At 44.4% G+C, this 15903-nt stretch overlaps 1 protein-coding gene and 1 long non-coding RNA gene across 20 annotated transcripts in view; one reads left to right on the forward strand and one right to left on the reverse strand.

Annotated features, from left to right (window-relative positions):
• The window catches only part of Wwox (WW domain-containing oxidoreductase), a 927977-nt gene that overhangs the window by 305866 nt on the left and 606208 nt on the right, over positions 1-15903 (forward strand).
• LOC147999474 (uncharacterized) lies at positions 2452-14646 on the reverse strand. 3 transcript variants are annotated; one of them, XR_015644168.1, is made up of 3 exons: positions 14593-14646; positions 11585-11793; positions 2452-3320 (listed from the first exon to the last, which is right to left on the reverse strand). It is a non-coding gene; the product is annotated as an uncharacterized LOC147999474 (long non-coding RNA). The 3 variants fall into 3 exon arrangements; XR_015644170.1 differs by having other exon boundaries at positions 13954-14603; XR_015644169.1 differs by lacking the exon at positions 2452-3320 and adding an exon at positions 9769-10070.

A 15903-nucleotide genomic window follows, 5' to 3' on the forward strand; every position in this document is an offset into this window, starting at 1 on the left:
GGCATGCAGCTCAATCAGTGGATGCTGGAGTATTTTGCTGATGATCTTAAAAACAGGAAATTTATTATTTCTATTATTATTGTTATTATTATGAATTATTATTTCAGCTCAGCATTTTACATATGATATTAAAAGATAGCATTTTCAGCAAGAATTGAAAACCTGGTCCATCACTGCCCCCCAGAAACCTCCTTACCCGTGTGACTTTGTTCTCCGGTGTCACTTGGCATAGTCATTATTATTTTTTAATGAGTTCCTTTTTGAAAAAAAATTCATCCAGCAGGTAGGGATGAAGATGGAGTATTTGCAGCACGGCAGAATTGAAAATATACACCACAGGCCGTAACCTAGGGAGGCAAACAGTGCCCTATGAATCCTGGTGTTAGCGCTTGGGATCTCCTGTTGTTTTGAAGGAGTTGGCTAAGGGCAAAAGGAAAGAGTTATAAGGCATCTTTATGCTTATGCTGGGTCACCACCATCCTGTGACCGTGAATATTACTGTGCACGGTCACGTTTATCCATCTCATCGGTTCCCATACTGTAATTGGCCTCCAGGGTTGGGCAACTTGGGCATTCCTGGAATATACTGTTCCATAACGTCTAAGTGGCTTCCCTTAAAACTGAATTGAAATCTACATGGATGCTTTAGACTTGTTTAGTCTGTACTGTTCTCAGTGAGTATTCTTAGCATCCTTTTCAGAGGTAATAAAAGGTAAAGAAGAAGCCTTTGTTGAGTTGGCAGACGACGGGCCAAGAGTTGTTTTTAAATAAGCCATTCTGGTTACTTTCCACAGACGAAAGGTTGAGAATCATTGTGCCCAGTTTACAAGTCAAGGCTCCAAATGAGCTGCCTTCATCCCACAGTTTCTTGATGACAGAGCAGACAGTCAGATTGAAGTATCGGTTCCCCGATGCCGTCCCTCACTGCCTGCCTTGGCCCAGCCTCCTCGTGTAGGCCAAGGCTCCCTTCAGTCCATCTCTGACTGTAGGTTCTGTGTGCACCAGGCAGCTAGGCCTGCAGCAGTGTGATGTTCCAACAGAAGAGGGGTTTGAGCCTCTGGCATTTGGGATCCTCTGTGGCCAGGAGTAAGGAAGGAGATGTGTGGCAGGGATGAGCCCCACCTTGCCTTCTGGGATAAAATCATCAGGCCATTTCTTATCATTTCAACAGTCCCTTTCCACCCTAAGGTAACAACCCATTTTCCAGACTCAATTCCATCTCTCTCCTTAACCCCACCCAAATGCTCTTGTTGCAAAGTGACTAGATCTCTCCTACTGGGGCAGAGAACAGGACAGAAATCAGGAGAAGCCTGGCTTTCCTACAGACACCCACCGTTTTGTAGGGAGAAAGCAGGTGTGGCCTATGGCAGATACCTCTCGTCATCCGCTTTGTCCTTTCTTTAAATTTAAATGAACATTAGATATGACCCCATGTTAAACATGTAGTACAATAAAAGATTCTTGCCACTCTGATATTGTGGCAAGGTGGGGTGGACCTTGAGCCATTCTGGAGACCGTAAATAGAAGCTTTAAATCATGGTGTTATGAGAGCAAATACCGGGTGATTCTCACGAGGAATTTGGGGAGTGTTTTCCTTGCAGGATAAGGATTGAGAAGCAGGGATTGCAGATGGCAACGGAGGCATGAGTGTTGCTCTTCTCGCTTCCTGACTGACTTCACCTCACGTCTGTCAACCGCTCTATTCTCAGTGTTTACTTCCTATTAGCAGCTGCCCACCTGTGTTGGTGGTCATTGGCCTCTCTAGTCACTGGGAGCTTGGTGCTATCCTGATGTTAAAGAATTCCATGTTTGATTTATTTCCGAAATCCCAAGTAAATCCCACCCTTCACTCGCTACGAATGCTCAAATGCTAACTTTTGCAACTCAGAAATACTTGGACGTTAGAAATCTAACACTTGGTTTGCTTGCCGAATTCTGTCTCCCCTAGTGCTCTGCGCCTGCCTGGGCTCCCCCAAGCATTCCCTGCAATTACCCCAAAAGGTGGTTAATAATGTCAGAGAGAGAGAGAGAGAGAGAGAGAGAGAGAGAGAGAGAGAGAAAAGAAGAAGAGGAGGAGGAGGAGGAAGAGGAGGGAGGGAGGGAGGGAGGGAGGGAGAGAGGGAGGGAGGGAGAGAGGGAGAGTTAGAGACTAGTACATATTAGAAACAAATTCAGAGGCACTCCAGGAAACCAAACAAGTTCTATTGCAAGGCTCCCCACACACAGATCTATATAACTCCGAGAGATGGGCACGCCAGCCAGAAGCCACTGTTTTCAAAAATCTCAGCCATTCCCCAGACCAAAAACCCTTTACAGAATATTCCTGAGTTCATTCCATGTGCCCCATGTAAAAACACCCTAGGAGTGGATGAGACATGCCCTGTGAATTATACCTTATTTATTCTCTCGGGGGCCCTCCCCACCATCAAGCTTTGGAATTATGGGCTGGGGCAGTTTTTAATACTCTATTTATTGTAGGGGTGGAAAATGTTTTTCTTGCACCGTAACATTCATGCAGAACCAACTGCTGGCAGCTTCCCCGGTATTTAAGGAAATATTGTCGCAAGGCTTTCATGTTCCATACTTCAATCAGCCGGAGCCAGCAGTACCCCCACAAAAGGACCCTCAGCAGACCATTTGCAGCATTTTGCTACAATTAAACTCCTCCGGTTTTAGCCCTCAGGCAATTTAGTACCTTTTTACATATGCACATTATGAACTTTTGACCAGGGTCTAGCAGTCATATATTAGAGCTCTGCTCTTGGAAGCAAGCTTAACAAGTTCCTCTGAGTATTGGGCTTGGAGTCAGCTGTGGAAAAGGTAATTGAAGCAGCTTGCAGCGAGGCCATTCAGAATCTCAGCGATGATCCTAAATATCGCCCTCTCTCTCCTCTGGCTCTCTCCTCTCCCCCTCTCACCCTTCCTCGTTTCCTCTGGAAGCTGGTAGCAAGAGCTTTCAAAGTCTGTGATTGATCTTTTATTCAGTAGCTAACGAGGGCTGTGATTCTATTAGCGTGCTACAAGGCAGGAGAACAGTGATTTAATGAAGTGTCTGGTGAGCCGGCCATAGATTTATCCTGTTGTCGCTAATTTGCGGCGCAGTGGCAAGCATAAAGGAAACGGTGCTCACAACCACTATTAGGCAGGTATTTCCTTAGTAAATTGTTGTAAGGTCAGGTACAGTTATCTGAGCCAAAGCAATGCCTCCCCTCTTCAGTGTCTGCAGATGACAGCCGCCGCGCTGAGCGCTCACTGAAGTGGAACTAGGAGATCAGAGGTCCGTCTCTAAGTCGCCCTTAGCGGAGGCAGGAGCAGATGAACTGCCAAGAAGGAGTAATAGAGTCATAATTGGTGATTAGAACGGGAAAAGGTGTGATAACATCTTAATACAAACTGGCGTGTGTTATAGTTACTGTCAGTTGTTGTAAACTCGCCCCGCCGCCCGGACTATTTCTGTTCCCTTTGATTAGCTCTGAGAAATGAGGCAGAGGGCACTGGAAGAACCACACTGATGACATCCTAGCCAGCTGTGGCTGCTTCCCAGGGTCTCGTCCCAACCCCGGCGTTTCTCCTGGGCACCTATGCTCGTTCCCCCCTAGGACATCACCACGGTAACCTTTCCCTACCACCTTAGAGGGTCTGTAACCCCATCTCTTTCCAGGCACTGTGACATCGTTGCACACTGACTTGGAGGCTGGCTGTCCTGCCTACCTTCGCTAAGGGCAGGTACTTGCCTGCTGTCTGTGCTGTTCCCCACCTCAGTAAGACATTTGTTCTTGCTGTGCCAGACAAGAAACGGAGTGTACAGGCCAGAGGGATGAGAACCTCAGCATCAGTGTTGCCCAGGATATGTGCTGGGGCTGTCCTCACAGTGTGTGTGTAGATGGCGTCCATCTGTGCTCAAGATAATGGAAGCAATTCTTAAGATGCCTCACGAAGTGCCAGGCAGTTGACAAGGAGCAAGGGGTGCAAGTTTATGTTGATACAGGCAGGGGACGAACCCATGAGATGTGGCATAAGTGGGTTTTGTTGTTGTTTGTTTGTTTGTTTGTCCTTTCTTTTTACCTTTTATATGTTTCCAGCATCGTCTGGACAGGCTGAGCGACTCTCATTATTGATAAATCCATGGCTGGTCATTTGTATTGGCTCCTTGTCGCCTGTCTCATCACTGGATTAGACAAGCACATCTGTACACCTTCGCAAAGGGAAAGGTGTACCTTGTCACTTCTATTGGTTTTAGTTGGATAAGAACTATCTGGATGCCTGGGACAAGAAATGAGATAACAGGTGTGGCTGCACCTTACCTACCAGTTGTCCGGTGAGTGAACGTCTCTCCCATTTCGCACATAAAGCACCTTACTGAGTGGTCAGACTGTGAGCACTGGTGACAGATGTCTGCAATGAGCACAGCCTGTTCCATGCCCCCACATTTTATTTAGTTTTCATCTAGTCCTTCGAAGCATTGCGTTTACTCACATAAAGCTCGAGTCTGGCAGCTTCATCACAGGAGAATCAGGGCTTGGATGGAAATCCATCTCTCTTTTCTTTTTATCTGTCTATAGGGAAGTGTGCCCCTTGCCTGGAGGCCTCACTTCCCAGGGGTTCCCCATGCATTCTGAGAAGCAGACATTGCAACTCTCCTCAGACATGGCAACCCTCCTTTTTGGCTGTATAATCAAGTTGTTGATTCCTCAAGAAATGCCCGAGAGAGGAGAAGCAGTAAGTATTCCATGTCTTACAATGTCTCACATGCTTTCCACAGTGGTTGGAAATCACACTAACCTACAGGCAGTGCAGAACAAGGTCCCACAGTGGTTCTGAGGGAGCACTTACTAAGGGGCCATCAGTTTGGGGAAGGGGTAGGGAGATGGCCTGGTGGAGAAGGATGCTTGCTTTGCAAGCAAGAGGACCTGACTTCAGATGCCCAGCTCCTATATAAAAAGCCAGGTAGGGGCCATACATGCACTTGTAACTGCAGCGGCTACAAGAGACAGAGGCAAGAGGGTCTCTGGGGCTTGCCGCCTGCCAGCCTAGCTCCAAGTTCAATGAGAGACCCTGTCTCAAAGGAAGAAGGCAGGAGTGACACAGCAGGCCACCCAGCATGCTTCTCTCATCTCTGGATGCATGTAAGTATGCATACCCCTTCCCAACATGTACACATATTGCACACATACACACAAACACATACAGAACTGTTTACTCTGTGACCCCTCTTAAAAAAATGACATCTATGTTCCCAGGATCTCTCAATTTGATATGTTTTCCAGATTATGGCCTCATTTTCAATGTATAAAACTTGTTTGCATACTCCTTGGTAGGTAAATTTCCAAACTTTCTTTTTGACTCATAATTAATGCTCCTCATGAGAGGGCATCCACAGTATAAGCAGTACACACAGTTTTGGTTTTGTTTGTTAAAGGAAGAATATTCTGTCACACAGATTTTTTTTTTCTGTTAGAAGAGGTAATCTATAGAATGAGGGTGGCATTCATATGGGTCTTGTTGTTTGTAAATTAGAAGAGGCCATCACATCAGACCCAAGCGGTCCCCCCACATATGATCCTATATAAGCCAAATATCCAGGGCAGGCAGATCCACAGAGACAAGAATGCAAATTGGAGTGGTTTTCAGAGACAGTGGCGGAAAGGGGGTATGGGCAGGCTGCTAATGGGTTTGAGGTCTCCTCAGAGGGTGATATGAACATTTAGAATCAGGTAGAAATGTTGACTACACACCTCTGGGTATGTACTAACATGCCACAAAAATCAGAAGCCTCAAAATGGTTAGTTTAAGTTTTATGTATTTTGCCTTGGTATGGGGTAGGGGGAGCATCAAGAGAAATGTTCTGAGGCAGAGGGCACTGAGCTGCTTGTTTTCCCCTTTCCATCTATGAGGAACAGTCCATGGCTGAGCAATGGTTGGACTTCAGATGATGCCTGGCGCACAGAGCCAGAACAGAGCACCCACCTCACATGGCGCTTCGCGCAGCCGCAAAGACACGCGCCTGTCTTATCATCTCTTGACCACTCTATTGATTAGTTATGTGTTTGCCTGTGGTATTAATAATGTATACCTTGAAAAATCTATGTGCATTATAGTCTTTGATCTTACTGTGAATTTCAAAGCCAAAGATTCCATTTTCTTTTCTTTTTTTTAATTTTCAAAGAAGTAGACGAGAAATAATTTTGAAACTTCTTTTCCCTTTCCTGACAAAAGATTTCTGAATGTTTTGTATCTATGTTAATAAGGTATAGGTTATGCACACTTATGGGATATACATATATATATATATATATATATATATATATATATATAGCCATTCACTTATACATACCTACCTATTAGCATTACATTTATGCACACACACAAGCATATCATAAGAGACTTATAAGGTGCTTGCAGTTCAGGCTTAGTGTATTCCAGAGGTGAGGGATATCTGAACACGATTCTTACTCATCTAGTAGATTAAAACAGAAATTAAAGCCTTCGGAATAAGACAGGATCAAAGGGTCTCTTTTCATTGTTCTTTTATTGTTTATTAACTTCAAAAAGACTTCTTCATTTAAACTGACTTTAATGTCTCTTGAATGCTCTTTTGTAAAATGACTTTGAAAACTCGGGGATAATGTCTTCATTAAGTGGAAGAAAAATCTTAGGAAAAATATAACCGTAACTTGCCTTTCATTAGGGTAGAAGGAGATAAAGCCTTGCTTAATTAATGTCTGTTCCCCTCTGTTCAGAATTGTAAGGAAGAAAGGGATGAAATTAGTACTTATAAAGGCTTAAAGTAGCACTGGTGCTTCCTGCCTGTGCTCCTGGAATTTAGAAGAACATACATCACTGCAACTATGGCAGGACTAGGATATGCTAGATACAGCACTCATTTGGGATAGCACATAAATGTAAACTCTGTGGCTTGAGTCACTCTGGCTTCTTTGGCCCTTCCCTCTCCTCTCCTCTCCTCTCCTCCTCTCCTCTTCCCTCCCCTCCCTTCCTCTTCTCCCCTCTTCCCTCTTTCTTCTCATCCTCCTCTTTTTCTTCTCCCCCCCCCCACCCCACTGTCTCTCTCTCTCTCTCGGCTTTTTGAGACAGGGTTTCTCTGTGTAGCCCTACTTGTCCTGGAAGGTACTCTGCAGACCAGGCTGACCTCAAATTCACAGAGATCTCCCTGCCTCTACCTCCCAAGTGGTGTGAGCCACCATGCCCGGTGGCTTTGTTTTCAATCTTTTTGTGTCTCTAGTACCTGTTTAGAGTGTTGAGCTCTGAAGCTGAGGGACCTCCTTTCTGTTTAAATAAAGACAAAACTTCTCACCTCTTTCCTGAGGCACCAATCCACAGGGACCTTCCCTTCTTCCACCATGCAGATTCAGGGGCCCTTGCCCTCTTAGCCATCTTGCTAGCCCTTCTACCTCTTTGTATAGTTTCTAGTTTCTAGACTGTGTACTCCTTTGGCGTAGGAGCACAGCTCCCCACTGCCTTTCTTCTTCTTTAAACTCCATAGGGATACAGTCATGAGACCCCAAAGCTAAGCCTCCTGTCAAAGTGCCTACTAGCGGACCACACTGGAGCCTCCTCCTCCTTCTCCCATTACATGACCGAAGAGGTAACACTGCAGAGGAGGCCAGGAGAGTGCAAACCAAGTTTCTAGACCCATCCTTTTGTTTTCCATGGCAAGTGCAAAGCAGTTCCTCACTGGGCCAGCTCCTGGCCTCTTCAAAGACACCCTGAAGCTGAATTCACTGCTGCGCCCAGCAGTCCCAGCTGCTCAGGACTGGGCTTAGGAGGACTGTGTTGCACAAAGTTGTTGGAGAATATCTTGTGTGGCAGAGTGAGACCTCCCACCCCCCCCCAGCTCCATGGGGGAATGAGGCGGAGGATGGAGAGGATGAGAGATAGCAGGAGAGAGAAGAGAAGGAAGGGATTGAGACTTCAAGCCATCCTGGCGTCTAAGTAAGAAAGAACACTATGGTAAGCAGGGAAAAAATAGGAACAGAATCTGGAATAAAGCAGATGTCAGTACAAGTGCTGTTTGCGGCATGCTACACTGAGGATGCACACTGAGCCAGGTTGAGCCTCAGTTTGCCCGTCTATGAAGTGATGGTGGTATTATTTACTCCAAGCATGGAGGGTTCCTCCAACGAGAATGGGTATAGCAGCAATACGTGTTCTGTTCTGGCGTGGGACAGGTCTGCTCTGGAGTTTTCTCGAGAGGTCACTAAGGTCACTGTCATCACCTGTCACCCCCTCAAGGACATTCAAGAGTGAAGCTCCCTGGTTCTGTATCTCTGCCTCTAGAGGTTCTAACTGGCTTCACCATGCCAATTTTGTCCGCTGGTGGAGGGATGGGAGTTGGTTTTGCTTCCACAACTGTGCAGTCTTGCTGGCCTTACTCTGTTGTGAATGCTCAAATGCCACCCAGTCCTAGATTTCAGAGGCAGATGTGAATGCCCTCTGTTGTAAGTGGCAAGGAGCCACTGTCGCTGTGTAATGCAAACCCTCAAGGATGTATACACTCTCTCCTGAGAAGGATAACTTAGCTTCCAAACTACACACTAAGATTTCTGCTTGTAAAATATTTAAGGACTGCCACTGTACAGACATGTCCCTTCCACAGCTTGTTGCACATTTAGGAGAAGGCAAACAGGGGAAATAAAGGTCTGGGTAATTTATTAAAAACAAAACAAAACAAAACAACAACAAACCAAACAACCCCCAAAACTCTTAAGCTATAAAATGTGCTAACTGACAACAATTCTAAAGGCAAAAAGAAAGGAAACAGAATAGAGACCATGTTTTCAATCGAGATGGCAGGTTCCACAATGCAGTGTGATGGTGGCACCATAAATCCCCCATTGAACATGAAGCTAACTTCTAGAAGCTATCATGAGTGTGCAGCAGGGAGGGTCTTTTGATACAAGAGATTTAGTAAAGAGATCTGGAAAACTGAGTCTTAAAAATACAACAAGTTGCCAAGACATGCCTTCCCCCCTGGAAGGAAGAATGCATGGAATTGTCTTATATAAGCTGTGGGCATCCAAGCTTGACCATGTTTTCCCTAAGAAGACTGTTCTTGCAGATGGATGAACCACAAATCAGGTGATTCAATGCTGTGCGAAACCTCGAGAAGCTCCTTTGGGTGTCTGCTTGGCACAGTTAAAGCAAACCTGTATGTGCGACCCAGGATAACAGGCAGTGTTATGTGGATGACGTTCTCAGGGACTCTGCAATGTCCACACCTTTGGTGGTTGTCTTACTAAAGGCCATGCCAAACAAGCCCACACATGCAAAGTGGGTCTCACACAGTCAGAGTTCATCTGCTGCTTCTGGAAGGGTCAGAGTTTCTGTTTTGGATTTCTAAGGAGCTCCCCTCAGAATGGCGACTTGCGGACCCAGGCTCTTTCCACCTTGTTGCTCTCCTTTCCTCTACTCCTTGCTCTCACAGCTGTCATGCTCATCTGTATGAGGTTAGTGCAGGGAGCAAGACCATGTTGAATCAGTGGGGAAGGAGACCATTTGGAGGAACAAATCAATGTAGGTGAGATGAATACCTTTGCATTATAGAAGGCCAGAAAATATGGTTTAGCCATGCACTCAAGAAGAAGTGGGCACAGCAAGTCTTTGCTGTGGCAGATGGACTAGTGTTTGTTGGCAATCACTTTGGGCTAGTGATTATCTTTTTTTTTTTGCTCACTCAAATTGTTGGTACCTTTAATTTGAAAATAGCCATAGATAATGTACCAGTTTTCCATGCCTTCATTGACTTCAGCCTTGTCAGCTCTTCTCTTTTTTTAAAAAAAGATTTATTTATTTATTATGATTAAGAATACCAGAAGAGGGCACCAGATCTCATTATAGATGGTTGTGAGCCACCATGTGGTTACTGGGATTTGAACTCAGGACCTCTGGAAGAGCACATAGTGCTCTTAACCGCTGAGCCATCTCTCCAGCCCATCAGCTCTTCTCTTACCATCCAGCATATTAGGTGTTCTTGCCTACTTTCTTCTGGCATGACTTGGAAATGCTATACTTCATAGAGCTCCTGGCAAAATTAGATGGCCATGTGGAAAGATCTGGGCAAAACAAGCATACAGGGATCTATAAGAACTTCAGTGTTAGGTTTTCTGCTTTCTAGGAGGGTCTCCAGCTGCTACTGTTTTCTTGGTTTCATGACCCCACCCAAGAGTGACAGAAGTCAATGGAATAACAGAACATCCTTCCCACTGGAGAGACCATTCTCAGCACCCACACCACAGTCAGCCATGTTTCCTTATCCAAGATCTGCTCCCTCCCCCCACCCTACAATCATATCAGTGCCACTTGCAGTCTCGGTGCCCCAGTTCTGAGGCACCGTGAGAATGTGACCATCACTCTTCATTTGTCTAATTCGGCCTCTACAAAGAATAATGTGGTTTTGCTTCAGCAAAGGAATGATTCAGTGTTTCTGCAGCATTACCAGTTAACCTGTAAAGTGCATCCTTCCTATTTGTGCCTTGTCCTCCCACACGTTTTCCCTCAGGTGGATTTGGGTCATGTTGATCTCAGAACTGTTGCTCATGCATGAAACCTGAAGTGCTGTGTGAAGCTCTCACTTTTCATGTTACTCTTGTTCCACTTCCCTCTGTGACTTTGTACCAAGACACACTGATATTACAGTAATTGCCTAGTGGTATTTAAACATCTTTATTTGGGCCACATTGGTCAGACGATAAAAAGAGAAAGAGTCCTTGACCATCACTTGGTCTGAAGGAAGCTGGAATCTTACTACTCTCCATCCTCGGCCACATCCTCCACAACAGTAGCATTTATTGACACTGATGATCACAATAACAATTTACAAGAAGAAATATTGTAAATACCTTCAAGATGCATGAGGGAAGGTTTTAAATCTTTTAGAGGAATCAATATGTAAACATTTTTCCATTTGTTAAAACTATTCCAGATATTCTGTGTCATCATTTGAGTCTATACATACATATATCAAATATTATAAAGATACTTTAGTTTTTAAAAGTTATATATACATATGTATACATATATATGTATATGTATACACACACACGTATATAATTGGTGTGTCTGTGTATGTCTGTGTGTATCTGTGTGTGTGCTCATGAATACCCACCTTCCCTGGTGCACATGTGGTTCACTCATGAGATCAGAGAACAACGTTCAAGACTTACTTGTATCCTTTCACCTTGAGGCAGTCTCTCACACGTCATGCTGTGTACTCTACACTGGCCTGCAAGATTCTGTGGTGGTTCTCCTGTCTCTGCCTTCCATTTTCCAATAGGAATGCTGAAGTTACAGATGTGCTCTACCACAACTGACTTTTTAACTTGACCTCTGGGGGTCAGTCAGGTCCTCAGACTTCCAGGGCAAGGACTTTACCCACCGAGCCACTGCCACTGATACTTGTTTAATGCAGAAGTGGGACATAATTAAGATGTTGCACTTTATTCGGTGAATTCCTTCCAGTTAGATCGAAATTTTGGGCTACTGTGCCCAGTGCTATTCCTACCAGCTTTGCTTGCAAAGGTCAGAGTATTGATGGAGATAGGGGAAAATTGACCCCGTAAATACTCACCTCTGGATGGATTTCTTTTTTCCAGCCCAAGCAACTCGGAGGTGCAAGCACACAGACATGACAGCATATTGCATTCACATTGCTCACTGCATTGGTGATGAGATCATGTCCAGGCCAGAGAGAATGTGATCTGCTTTGTATGTCAGAAGCCAAAGCCATATGTTTCTAGCATTGCAAGTGCCAGGGTTGCCAATTCTGGAAACTTCTGCCTATTTGTAAATGAGAGAAAAGACCTTGGTACCTGTTCCCAAAGAAAACATTCAGAAAGTTTAGAGCAACCTTCAGCCCAGAGAAACATGCTGAACTTACTGTTCTGTTGAGAGCATGCAACATAGAATGCATATCACCACGTTTATATATTTGGAGAAAATGGGGCCATTTTGTTCTCAGAGAAGGGACCATCACCATAAACTGAGAACGCATAGGGATTACTGGTCTACCTAGCTCCTGGGCCAACTCTGGCCTGTTGCCTCTTTCTGTGCAGCTTGAAAATCAAGAGCTCTTTTTACATTTAAAAATGGTCAAAATATTTTAAAAGGAAACCAGTCATTTGTAATATATGAAAAATATATGACATTCACATTGGAATATCTCTAATCAAGTTTTATTGTGGTACAGGACTGAAGCTCTGTAGTAGGGTGATTACTTGCCTAGCATGTGCTAGGCCCAGGGTTTGATTTCCAGCACCACAGGAAAATAGAGTAAAGTTATATTGGAACACAGCCTTGTCTGTCCCTGGGCTACCGTAGCAGTGTAGCAGCAGAAATAAGTAGTTTTATCTGGTGTGGTTTGGCGCACAAAGCTGGAAATGTTTATTTAAGATCCTTTTTCAGGCAAGATTACTGACTGTGAGCAAAGGAGATTGTGGTAGCTTTGGGGCCCCTTCTCCTCCAGCGAACTGTAGAAAGGTGGGAATGTTTATCCGACTATTGGTTAGATTCTCTTGGAAATTAAAACAAAACAAAACAAAACAAAACAAAACAAAACAAAACAAAACAAAAACCAGAACAGAACCCTGCTTTCCCTTTCTTCCTTCCCTCCCCCCTCCCTCCCTCCCTCCCTCCCTCCCTCCCTCCCTTCCTTCCTTCCTTCCTCTCTCTATTCTTTTCTCTCTGTGTCTCTATCCTCCCCCCATTCTCACAGGCTCTCTATATAGCTAATCTAGAACTTACTATATAGGCTGGCCTTGAACCCACAGATATCCATATGATTCTGCCTTCTGAGTGCTGGAATTAAAGGTGTGTGCCACCAAAATTAATTGGTTTTCATTTATTTATTTATTTTGAGTGTGCGTGCGTGCATGTGTGTGTGCATGCACAAATGCCACAGCATGTGTTTGGCAGTCAGTAAATTGCCACCCATTTTTAATACTTTTTAATTTTTTTATTTTATTTTATTCTTTTTAATGCTCTTCATCAAATTCCCACCTTGACTTTTCCTGTTTGCCCTCCTCTTTATTCCCAGGCCTTTGCAAAGTGAGTATTATGGTGTTAGTATTATGGTGTTAGCCAAGGGTACTGCATGCAAGGAGTGGCCTTCATCAGGCTGGGAAGAGCGACCTTTAAGATTACTGAGACAGGAGGTCCACCATCCCCAACTCTGTAGTCACAGTATTCATTTAGGGGTGACAGGGGAGTGTGCTCTCTTTTTATCTGTTAATTCCTCGGGGAAGTTCTCTGCAGAATGAATAATCTTGAAATGTGTAATAAAGTTCCCTATCAAGACCACTTTTACAGAGAGATTTAAATGTGATAATAAGATAACAGAAAAGGAAGTGACATTGTGAGCATCTTCTTTTATAACAGCCCTTGGTCCCGACTGTTAAGCACACCGTAAAATGACTTTTATACATTTATGGATTGAAATGGTTCTGCTGAAATTTTAAGTGTTAACATTGTTCAAACTTCTATTACCAGCCCCTTTCGCACGGTTACAAAACAATTTCCTATTTGACATTTTGATCACACTACCCCAGAATGGGAAAGCCCTGGTTTCATGCCGTCTAAAGCCTCAGCCGATTTTCATTTGAGCAGCCTCCTTTAGAAGGCCACCACTGTTCCTTTGCACATTTCACCCCAATACATCCTTGACCATGATCCCAAGAGAAGGTATTTTGTAGAGAAAGAGAGAAACATACCTTTAAAAAAAAAACAAAAAACCCAGGATGATTTAAATGGAAAAGAGAGATTGCCTTTTTGTTTTCTGTCCTCACAATGGCCCCCGTCTTTATCCACATTTGAGTTATTTTGTCATATTCCTTAAAACTCTCACAGAGTCCACCTACAGTTCACAAACCGCACCTCACTTTTCATAACAGTGTTATTGAGATACAAGTCACATACCATTCAATCCGACCCTCTAAAATGTACCTGTCAATGGCTTTTAGTGTATTCACAGAGCGGGGCAGTAACCACAATCAATTGTAGAATATCCTCGTTACCCTGATAGTGGTCGCCTGGCAGTGTGCAGCCTGGTTCCTCCCTAGCTCCTGCAGCGGCTACTCTTCCTGGTCCTGAGCTTCGCCTATAATTAGAGCCATCCACTCCCAACCCTCTGTCTGTCTCTGGCTTCTTTTAGGATCATGATGCTGTCAGTAAATATTGCATTATAATGCCCAGCCTCTCACTTACTACCTTTTCCTTACGAGTGCAAAAATCTTAAAATACGTGTGCAGAGATGCCCATAGGCTTCTACAAGCACCCTGGCCCTTTTGCGTTTGTTGCTATAGATGCCATGGTAGCTAAGGAAGCTCACAATGTGTATGTAAATGCTGGGTAAAGCTAATGCTAGTTAATTGGGCCTGAAAACCTCCCTCAATACGTGTAGAGGAAAAGCCAGCTAGCTAATGAGATATTTCCAGAAACCGCAGTAGGCTCTGTCCATTCCTCCCGTGTTTGAAACCGCTGCTGTTTTGTCCCCATCTTTCCTTCCCTGTGAACCGAGAGCCAGGGACATATGTCCCTGTGTGGTCTTGCCTTTCCTATTAACCAGGGAGGAGATACCAGTACCTTTCTCAAATACTGCTGTTGCTAAGACAGGAGCCAGTGGAAGGTGCGTGCGTGCATGCGTGCATGCATCTGCAGGAAAGTATTAAGGTGTGACTTGGTTCTCAGGTAGTCCTGGGATGATTTTGGCCTGTTTGAAAGAGACTAACATTAGCCGAAGATAACCGGAGTCATGAGAAGGTGTTGAAAAATTAGGCCCTGTGTATCTTGTGGAGTAATGAGGGAAGATGGGAGGTATACGTGCCCGGTTCTCCCTCCCCTTCCCCAGGACTGTCCTCTGTTCAGATGCTTGTGTCCTGGTTTGCCAAGAATACACAGCGGTAAACACAGTGACTGTCCCCGGGATTACCAAAGCCAGGGACAGTTCGGCTGTAAGACAGGTGCTATGGATTTGCCCAATGTAACCAGAGAATCGGTTTTTGTCTTTTATTTCAAGACCTGTCTCCCATTATCACAGAGGATGGAAAGTCTGCTTAAATTATAAGCTAGCTAATTGCTTCCTCAGTTGAAGACCTAAATGAGTTTTAAAGCGAAATGCATATCTCCAAGGGCTAAGTAGCCAGCACACAATAGGCAATTGAGATACCAAAGACTAATTTAGAAGTCCTTACTCCCCGCCCTGCTCCAGGACCAAGCCTCTGCTTCCCCCTCCTCTTTCTCTCCATTGCCTGTCTATCCCTTCTCTTCATCTCCCTCCCCCTTTTCTCCTCCATCCCTCCCTCCCCTTTTCTTCTCCCTTTTTGCTTTCTTCCTTCTCAGCTCTATTCCTTACTTTGACTCCCGCTTCCTCTCCTCACCAGCCCCTCCCCTACCTCCTTTTCCTTCTTCACTTTCCTCCTTCCTCTTCCCCTCCCCCTGCTGACCTCCTTCCATTTAACCATTCGGAACGCAGCGGAGTCGTATCTGTGGGTATCTGCTCCTAATTAAATAAATCATTTATGCATTTAACACAATCTTGAGTCACCAGGCCATCGTCTTAGGCACTCAGAAGTCCAAGAGCCCTTGAAAGCCATATTCAAGCATAGATATTCCATAGCACGTCCTACAATCTAAATATTGCTTTTAGTGTAATCGAAGCAGCTAGAGCAGCGGTTGATGGACTATTTTTCAAATTGATTTCAAAAATGTATTTAAGGGGATGATCTTCTAGTCTAGATTACCTATTGATTTTTAATATGAAAAGCTCATTATGTAAGCAGTAACTGCATATAAAAACCTCGCAAACCTTTGCATAAATCCTTTAATTGAATTTCCAGAGCCTGTGGTTCTACTTTTTTTTTTTAATTAAATCTATTTCTTTTTTTAAGTGTTACT

The sequence above is a fragment of the Rattus norvegicus genome, chromosome 19 (assembly GCF_021556685.1).
Source record: "Rattus norvegicus strain SHRSP/BbbUtx chromosome 19, alternate assembly SHRSP_T2T, whole genome shotgun sequence".
Lineage (NCBI taxonomy): Eukaryota > Metazoa > Chordata > Mammalia > Rodentia > Muridae > Rattus > Rattus norvegicus.